Source organism: Tupaia chinensis, unplaced genomic scaffold (assembly GCF_000334495.1).
Source record: "Tupaia chinensis unplaced genomic scaffold, TupChi_1.0 Scaffold000099_1, whole genome shotgun sequence".
Taxonomy (NCBI): domain Eukaryota; kingdom Metazoa; phylum Chordata; class Mammalia; order Scandentia; family Tupaiidae; genus Tupaia; species Tupaia belangeri.
Window position 1 is genome coordinate 3,437,624 of NW_006159563.1, and position 10,383 is coordinate 3,448,006.

Below are 10,383 nucleotides of genomic sequence, written 5' to 3' on the forward strand. Positions count from 1 at the left end.
ACAGATACAGGACACACGAGAGGGTGCAATTGCCCAGGCCTCAGGACTGAAGGTTTGGCTTACACGGGAGGTAAGGCACCAAGGTCTGCCAAGCTGAAGTGGGTAATGGAGGAGGAGGATGAATACTATTCGCAGCAATGGGGACTATAGTTCATGCCACTCAACTTTCTTTTCTAATATTTTTCCTTAGGATGTGACACCCACAGGGGCCATGGAAGAGCTTCTCCTTGAAATAAATATGTATGATGCACAGAGGACTATGGTGGCTGTGAAGATTTATCATTAAAATCTCCTCTTGCAGGGCACGTACTTGACTGACAACAGCAGTCAATGCCCCTCTGGAGATACTGTCGTGCTCACTTTGAGGCCAGGCTTCTGGTGGTCTGTTTCAGCTCACACCTGTGCAAAGCCCATTCTTGCCTTAGGATATACAGAACTATTCCAACAGGCATGAAAATCCTCCTTGGCCTGGATGAACCTTTTCTGGTCTCAAACTCTTCCTACCCATCCTTGATTTCTTCCCTTTCAGTCTAACCTAGTGGTTTGAAAGCATCTATCTTTTGCTCCCTATCCACAAAAATCACTTTGTGGTTGAATCCTGTCTTGGCCACTGTTTCTTGGCAATCTGAAACACCATCTTAAATTCTCTGGAGTCTTCCTGATAGTTTAACTACTTGTTTTACAGAGAGGAATGTTACATTTTTCTATTTCCTATTTCAATTCTGTCAGTTTTTAGCTTCATGTATTTTAAAACTTGTTACTATTAGATGAGCACATATTTAGAATTTTTAAGTCTTCTTAATGAATTGACATGTACATAATTGTGGATTGTCTCCTTTTATCCTTTTCCTAAAAGGATTAAAGGGACTTTCATCATTCTTTTGACTGGTGTTTTCATGTTATCTCTTTTTCTATCCTTTTACTTTGAGCCTGTGTCTTTATATTTAAATATCTTTAAAGTAGATTTCCTTAGAAAGGATACGGTTAGATTTTTAGAATCTTCCCCCTAGTCTGATAGCCTCTGCCTTTTTAAAAGCACTTTTTAAAAAAAGAATTATTTATTTATTATTGTTAATATTATTTTTCACATGAGTTTTGCCAGAGAAAGACAGAGAGAGAGAGAGAGAGGGAGAGTGAGAAAGCAAGCCGCCAGGTCCAGGACTCAAACCATGGCCAGCCATGTGGGAATTCCAGCACCTTAACCACCATGCCACCTGCTGCACCCTGATAGCCTCTGCCTTTTTAGTGGAATGTTTTAATCAGCTGTCCACAATTTTTTTTTTTCTATAAAGAGCCATATTGTAAATATTTGGTCATCAGAAAAGTCATGACTTTTTTCTAAGTAAAAATGCATCATGACTTTTCCAGTGACCCAATGTTTTGGGTTTTGCGGGCTGTATGGTCTTCAATACAATAACTTAACCCTGCCATTGTAGTGCAAAAGCAGTCACAGCCAGAATGAATGTGTGGCTGTGTTCCAATAAAACATAACTAAAAGTAAGTAGTGAGTTAGACTTGACACACATCTGTGATTTGTCAGCTATTTGTATTCAATGTAATTATGAATGCGTAATAGGTATTAGTCTTTCATCTTGCTATTTGCTTTCACTTTGTCTCATATGTTGACTGTTTTCTTTTCCTTTACATGCTATTTTACATTAATTGAGTACTTTGTGGTATTGCATTCCTCTGCTATTGACTTCTGCTATTGACTTATTAACTATACCTCTCTGTTTCATTTTTTAATTGTTGCTCTAGGCTTTACAACTTGCATCTTAATTTTTTGTCAGTCTTCTTACAAATATTATCATACCAATTCACCTGTAATGTAAGCAATTTACAACACTACACACCCATCTGCCCTCCTTTATTGATGCTTTGTTTGTCATAGATTTTACTTCAATGTATGTTATAACTACTTCTGTGTATTGTTACTAATTTTTCTTTAAACAGCTAATTATTTTTAAAGAAAACTTAAAATCAAGAAATATGTCTTATCTTTTGTTAGCATACTTAACCCTCTGGGCATTTTATGTATATATTTTTTCTTTTTGAAAAATGCATTTATTGGGACCAGCAGATGACTTAATAGTTACATCGCTGGACTCCCATGTAGTTGACTATGGTTCAAATCCTGGACCTGGTGGCTTAAAACTCATGCCAGGTGTGTGTGTGCATGCCCAAGATCCCAAGAGGAGAATGGAGTAGAAGGGATTGTGGCTTGGCCATGCCCCCCTGGAGGGGGGCTGATTTCTCCTTTTCTGTCTCTCTGTCTCTCTCTGTATTGGGCGAGCACATGTACCCTATTGCAATGCTATAGGGAATATGCACTTGCCAGAGAAAGACAGAGGAAGGAGATCGAGAAAGTGAGAAACCACCAAGTCTGGAACTGGAACTATGCAGTTGGCGATGCGGGAATTTCTGTCAGTTTTTAGCTTCATGTATTTTAAAACTTGTTACTATTAGATGAGCACATATTTAGAATTTTTAAGTCTTCTTAATGAATTGACATGTACATAATTGTGGATTGTCTCCTTTTATCCTTTTCCTAAAAGGATTAAAGGGACTTTCATCATTCTTTTGACTGGTGTTTTCATGTTATCTCTTTTTCTATCCTTTTACTTTGAGCCTGTGTCTTTATATTTAAATATCTTTAAAGTAGATTTCCTTAGAAAGGATACGGTTAGATTTTTAGAATCTTCCCCCTAGTCTGATAGCCTCTGCCTTTTTAAAAGCACTTTTTAAAAAAAGAATTATTTATTTATTATTGTTAATATTATTTTTCACATGAGTTTTGCCAGAGAAAGACAGAGAGAGAGAGAGAGAGGGAGAGTGAGAAAGCAAGCCGCCAGGTCCAGGACTCAAACCATGGCCAGCCATGTGGGAATTCCAGCACCTTAACCACCATGCCACCTGCTGCACCCTGATAGCCTCTGCCTTTTTAGTGGAATGTTTTAATCAGCTGTCCACAATTTTTTTTTTTCTATAAAGAGCCATATTGTAAATATTTGGTCATCAGAAAAGTCATGACTTTTTTCTAAGTAAAAATGCATCATGACTTTTCCAGTGACCCAATGTTTTGGGTTTTGCGGGCTGTATGGTCTTCAATACAATAACTTAACCCTGCCATTGTAGTGCAAAAGCAGTCACAGCCAGAATGAATGTGTGGCTGTGTTCCAATAAAACATAACTAAAAGTAAGTAGTGAGTTAGACTTGACACACATCTGTGATTTGTCAGCTATTTGTATTCAATGTAATTATGAATGCGTAATAGGTATTAGTCTTTCATCTTGCTATTTGCTTTCACTTTGTCTCATATGTTGACTGTTTTCTTTTCCTTTACATGCTATTTTACATTAATTGAGTACTTTGTGGTATTGCATTCCTCTGCTATTGACTTCTGCTATTGACTTATTAACTATACCTCTCTGTTTCATTTTTTAATTGTTGCTCTAGGCTTTACAACTTGCATCTTAATTTTTTGTCAGTCTTCTTACAAATATTATCATACCAATTCACCTGTAATGTAAGCAATTTACAACACTACACACCCATCTGCCCTCCTTTATTGATGCTTTGTTTGTCATAGATTTTACTTCAATGTATGTTATAACTACTTCTGTGTATTGTTACTAATTTTTCTTTAAACAGCTAATTATTTTTAAAGAAAACTTAAAATCAAGAAATATGTCTTATCTTTTGTTAGCATACTTAACCCTCTGGGCATTTTATGTATATATTTTTTCTTTTTGAAAAATGCATTTATTGGGACCAGCAGATGACTTAATAGTTACATCGCTGGACTCCCATGTAGTTGACTATGGTTCAAATCCTGGACCTGGTGGCTTAAAACTCATGCCAGGTGTGTGTGTGCATGCCCAAGATCCCAAGAGGAGAATGGAGTAGAAGGGATTGTGGCTTGGCCATGCCCCCCTGGAGGGGGGCTGATTTCTCCTTTTCTGTCTCTCTGTCTCTCTCTGTATTGGGCGAGCACATGTACCCTATTGCAATGCTATAGGGAATATGCACTTGCCAGAGAAAGACAGAGGAAGGAGATCGAGAAAGTGAGAAACCACCAAGTCTGGAACTGGAACTATGCAGTTGGCGATGCGGGAATCCAGCTGCCTTAACCACCACAATGCCTGGCTGGCCCCCATTTGGGTGTTTTTAATTCCCTTGTGTAGATAAAGTTTCCATCTGTTATCATTTCTTATACTGCGGATTGGTTTTTTGTTTTTTGGTGGTTTGTTTTTGGTTTTTTGTCTAAAAACTTTATTATCTTTTTCTTTCTTTCTTTTTTTCTTTTTTTGGAGAGGTTTTTTGCTACAGGGTGCATGTGCTTGCCAGAGAGACAGAGAGACAGAAAGCGAGAAATCACACCCCAGGGAGGATGGCCACACTGCAATCCCTTCTCCTCCATTCTCCTCTTGGGATCTTAGGCACGCACGCACACGTGCCCAGCGTGAGTTTAAGCCACCAGGTCTGGGATTTGAACCGCAGTCGACTGCATGAGAGTCCAGCGAAACAGTCATTACGCCAACTGCTGGTCCCAAAACTTCATTATCTTTTAAATTAATTAATTTGCTAAAGTTTAATGATTTCTTTCATGAGAGAGAGAGGAGAGAGAAAGAGAGAGAAAGACAGGTATCTTCACTAGGTTTCATGTCATGATCTTCTCACCAGCCTCTCGGGCTAGCCAGAATAACTTTTGGTGATTTTCTTGTGTTTTCCTATTTAGAGTTTTTGGATATTTACATCTGATCTGTGGGTTATAATTTTCATGAAATGTTCAGAATTTCCAGCCATTATCTCTTCATAATCAAAGTAAGAATAACTACAGATACATAGCTATGTGTAACTTTATTGACTAGCTTATCCCTTGATGGTCACTATTCCTGCTCTTTTGTGTAACTGTATATTACCTTTTAATTTTATGCTAGACATTATAAGTGAATCAACAGGATAGTATTCTCATAAAATAGTGATATTTTATTGAATATTACTATAGTTCTTTATTTCTTCCCCTTTGTCATAAGAGTCACAAATACTTATGTACTAAGGTGGAGCTAAACCAATATTACTGAAAAATCCTAGAAGTTCCTGGAAGTAGGATGTTCTACTAGTCTAATAAGTTCTAAACTAACTTCATTATTTCTCTCTCTGTGTTTAAAACTTTGCCAGAGGGTGTGTATACTCACCAGAGAGAGAGAGGGGAAGAGAAAAAGCATGCCCCTCATGGGGAATAGTTATGCCTCAATCCCCTCACCTCCATTTCTCCCTCTTGTTAGGGTTTTGTACACACATACATACACACACACATACCCGACATATTTCTCAGACCACAGGGTTTGGGACACAAACTGCCTAATCAGCCAAGTGGGATCCAGCCACCTTAGCCACCATGCCACTGACTGGTCCTCATTTCCTTCTCACTTTTGCTATTTTATGTTACTTGAAAGTCTAGAAAGACTCAATATTTTTATGAACAATTTTCAGAATATGATTTTGAAGGGGTTGTTCTCAAAGCACTATACCCTGGCATAAATTTAATAAGAGTCTGTGCACATGTACATTTTCATAGGGTCAGAGAATTAGTGAAAACAGTGGTTAAGTGTTATTTTTGGAACAAATGATCTTCTAACTGAAAAAGTTCTGCAAGAGATTCTAAGGTGCCATTTTTTAAAAAAGATAAGAAGAAAAGAGGCCTGAATTTCCATAGAAACATAGTCAACATAATCTCTGAATATATGAAATATCTTAGTTTTTTGTTCTTTGTTTTAGACAGGGTCTTGCTATGTTATAGTGTCCCTGCCTCAGTCTCCTGAGTAGCTGGGACCAGAGGCAGGAGGTGTGACTTTTGGGATGGGTCAGGAATTGAACCCAGGCCTTAGCCTGCTAAGGAGCAGCATCAACCAACATATACTACTGTGGCTGGGTCTATAGGACTTTTTAAATAGTCATTTTAAATTAGTTTCTAACTCTGAAATATTTACTGTAACTAAAATCTTAATTCTAAATGAATATTTAAAAATATTTTCACTTGATGAATAATCATTGTACCTTAAGTGTGAAATGAGTTATGAACATTTTCAACATTCTAGGATTTTTGTGTAATTGAAGGTTAGTTAAGCCAATTATAAGTCAATAGAAAGAAAAGTTCCCTTACATATAGTATTCTTTTCTTCTTTAGCAACCATTGTAAATCAGAACTTAGAAATTAAACATTGGTTTAGAGAAAGCTAAAATTTGAATTCTTCTCTGTTTCTATACTTTCCACATGTCAAAGATTCTTCTCCAGTGTGCTAGTTGCTGGGCAGCTCTTAAAGTTAATAAATTTATTGTTTCCTTTAATTTTTACATCTAAAATTAAACATGAATGACCTGATTACTAACTTAATCCATTCCAAAGAAATTTTAAATTCCAAATGGATTTTAAAAATATATTTGTACTTTTCCCACAAAACTTAAAATTGTTATACCTTGACCTGTGAAAATAGTTGCTATTTTTCTTCCTTTGTTTATAGTTAATTAGTTGATGACTTCAAAGCTTTTGGTCAGAAGATTAATTTTTATCTTCCTTAAAATAAGATCAGTTTTTCTTAAAAGTCATGAAAGGACAAAGTTCTACATCTATGGTGGAATATGCGCCTAGTACACTTGTATTTTTATCCTTCAATAAAAATATAAAATATGGATAGAATTTCAAAAATTAGACAAGAGCTCTGGAGAGTGAACAAAAAAAGAGACAGATTTGGAGAGTATTTAAATCTTAGAGAACTAGACTGAACAAAATATATTTCAAATTTTACAGCAGTAGGCTGCATGGATCACAGACATTCTACAGCATGAACGTCTGTAGAATGCAGTAGAATGCTTTTTGTCTCTCTGTCTCTGTCTCTCAGGTGAGTGTATGCACCCTACAGTCATTCTACAGCAAGGAGTTGCTATATCTCTGAGAAAGGGCCTGCCATTCTCCTGGCCTATTGAACCAGGAAGTAGATCCTGGAGAACCATAGCCACTAGAAGGGTTATTGTAGAGGAGAAAGAGAGCCAGTGAAGGGGGTGGTCCAAATTCTGTGTATGAACTCTATTCAAGTCTTTGCTTTGCCTCTGAAGCACACATGAATGAAGCAGCTTCAAAGCAATTAACAGTTTAAAGAATTGAACTGTGTGTTGAGCTGGCAACCAAAATTGCAGGGTGAATCTTCAGTATGAGTCTGCTAAAACAAAACTTTCAATCAACTTCAGAAGAATATAGAAAATCTCAGATTCTACAAATATAACATTCACAGTGTCCAGGATACAATCCTGAATTATTCAACATACAATAAATTAGGAAAATACGACAGGAAAAAATACTACAGGGGTTTACCCCAAGATAATTAAGATGACCCAGAGATGTAAGACAAGGACATAATGAATAAAGGAAATTCATACTCAATGAATAAAGAAAAATATGTTTACAATAATGAAAGGACAGACTATTTCAGTAGAGAAATAGAAAAAGAAAAAAAAATGAAAATGTAAGAAATGATAGATACACTATCCAAAATGAGAAATTCATTGTTTGATCTCAGTAACAGAAGGAGGAAAGAATTAATGAATTAAAAAAAATAGAACAATAGGGACCAGTAGATAGTGTAATGGTTATGTTGCTGGACTTCTACATAGTCAACTATGGTTCAAGTCCCAGACCCGGTGACTTAAACTCACGCTAGTGAGTGTGTGCATGCATGCCCAAAATCCCAAGAGGAGAATGGGGAGAAGGGATTGTGGCATGGCTATCCCCGGCAGAGAGTGATTTCTTGCTTTCTTTCTCTCTGTCTCTGTCTCTCAGGTGAGCACACGTGCCCTATGATACAATCTCTTAAAAAAAAATAGAACTATAGACATTGTCCAAACTGAAGAAGAGAGAGAGAAAAAAAATGACTGAGTAAAGTGAAGAGGAAAAAAATAAAAATTAATTTAAAAAAATTTTAAAAAGGACACTAGCTGCAGTGGTGCAAGAGGTAGGGGCACTGCTGTGTAATGATGAGACCATCCGGGAAGGTTCAGTGCTCTCCTCCCAGGTGCACCTAACCGTATGAGCATGCCCACAATGGCTGACAGCCAGACTAGGGGAGGATTGTGGCATGATGACCCTGTTGAAAATCAGTCTCTCTTTTCCTGCATGGCTGCCGCTTGGGCAGTCAGTACTCAGCAAGACCATGGCTTTGACTCCGGAAGACCATGGCTTTGACGCTGGAAGAGCTACAGAAAGATCTAGAAGAAGTAAAGGTGTTACTGGAAAAGGCCACTAGGAAAAGAGTACATGATGTCCTCACAGCTGAAAAATCCAAGATTGAGACAGAAATCAAGAACAAGATGGAACAAAAATCACTGAAAAAAACAGAACTTCTTGACAATGAAAAGCCAACTGCTGTGGTTGTTCCTATTACAACAGGATATACAGTGAAAATCAGTAATCATGGATGGAATCAGTCAGAGAAGTTTGTGAAAATCTACATGACCTTAACTGGAGTTCATCAAGTTCCTACTGAGAATGTGCAGGTGCATTTCACAGGGAGGTCATTTGAGTTTTTGGTAAAGAACCTAAATGGCAAGAGTCACTCCATGATTGTGAACAATCTTTTGAAACCCATCTCTGTTGAAGGCAGTTCAAAAAAAGTTAAGACAGGGACCAGCAGATAGCGTAATGGCTAAGTCACTGGACTCCCATGTAGTCAACTGTGGTTCAAGTACCAGACCTGGTAGCTTAAACTCATGCAGGCGCATGTGTGTGCATGCCCAAGATCCCAAGAGGAAAATGGAGGAGAAGGGATTGCGGCATGGCCATCCCCCCGGGGGGTGATTTCTTGCTTTCTGTCTCTCTGTCTCTGTCTTTCTGGCAAGTGCATGCGCCCTATAACAAAAACCTCTCCCCCCCCCAAAAAAAAAGACCAATACTGTTCTCATATTATGAGAAAGAAAACAGAAAACACGCAATGGGACTACCCAACTCAGGTGGAAAAAGAGTGCAAAGAGAAAGAAAAGCCTTCCTATGATACTGACACAGATCCTAGTGAGGGACTAATGAATGTTCTGAAGAAAATTTATGAAGATGGAGATGATGATATGAAGCGAACCATTAATAAAGCCTGGGTGGGATCAAGAGAGAAGCAAGCCAAAGGAGAACCAGAATTTTGAGACTTCAGGTCCTTTCAAGAACTGTGATGTGGAAATTCTGATGTTTTCAATAAGGGAATGTTGGTGAGCAGCACATATAAATTTGACAGATAACTATTTACACAGCCTTCTAAGTAAAGACAGTGAATTCTTCATGTCCTACTTGAGAATTTATTTAAATAAAGCATGCTTATTAAATGCTTTCTCCAAAGATGGTTTCATTAGCACCCTGACCATTTTGTTCAAGAAAGGGTTATATTGCATTATTTGAAATAATGAAAAAGCTATGTATTTTTGTTGAGCTAAGAGACAGAAAACAAAAATATTTCCTTGCCTTTAAGTTAGTGACATAAATTCTAGTATAAGAACAAGAAAGTGTAAAACTTGAATTTTTGCATAAAATACAAGTTTGTACTTGTACTTGTAAATTGATTTCTTACTACCAGCTGCAATGCATTATCATGTATCAGTAATTCAGTTACAGATGATCCTGTGTATTTAAATATGTTTGATTATGCACCAATAGAACTGAAACTAAATATAAACTTTACAAGAATAGACAAGCATTTTTGTATATACCAGTTAGAAAGTTTTGCCATGGGTCAGAGGGCTTATAAAAGTAATAATCATAAAGCTAAAATAATTAATTTAAAAATCCACCCATTCCTATATTCAATAAAAGATTTTTTAATGCATTAAAAAAAATATCAATCTCTCTCATTCCTGTGAAAGAAGAGCAAAAAAGTTCAACCTGTAGCTAAATGATATCTCTGGAGGAGAAAATACAGAGAATGAGGCAGAAAAAGCATTTCCAGAAATGATGGCCAAACTCTTCCAAACTTTGTGAAAGACATAAATCAACAAATTCAAGAAGCTCAGTAAACCTCAAGTAGGTACAACTAGGAAGAAAATCACTCAGGCACATCATAAGTAAACTCCTGAAAAATCTTGAAGGCTGTCAGGTAAAAATGGCATACTCGATAAAGAATGACAACTGTTTGTATCATCATGGACTTCTAATCAAACACCATGGTGAGAGGGCTGGCCCAGTAGTGCAGTCTTTGCTTTGCCTCTGAAGCACATGTGAATGAAGTTCAAGTCTTCACTCTCATGCATAGGAGCTGCATCTCACAAGGCTGACTGTCGTTCCAGACCCATTCCCAGTGACATGAAACACAACATGCTGCACATACATGTGTGTGCCCCAAATCCCTGCA

At 37.3% G+C, this 10,383-nt stretch overlaps 1 pseudogene; it reads left to right on the forward strand.

Moving 5' to 3' along the window:
- Positions 1–8,230: 8,230 nt before the first annotated feature.
- On the forward strand, positions 8,231–9,187 carry LOC102477818 (calcyclin-binding protein-like; annotated as a pseudogene).
- Positions 9,188–10,383: the final 1,196 nt, after the last annotated feature.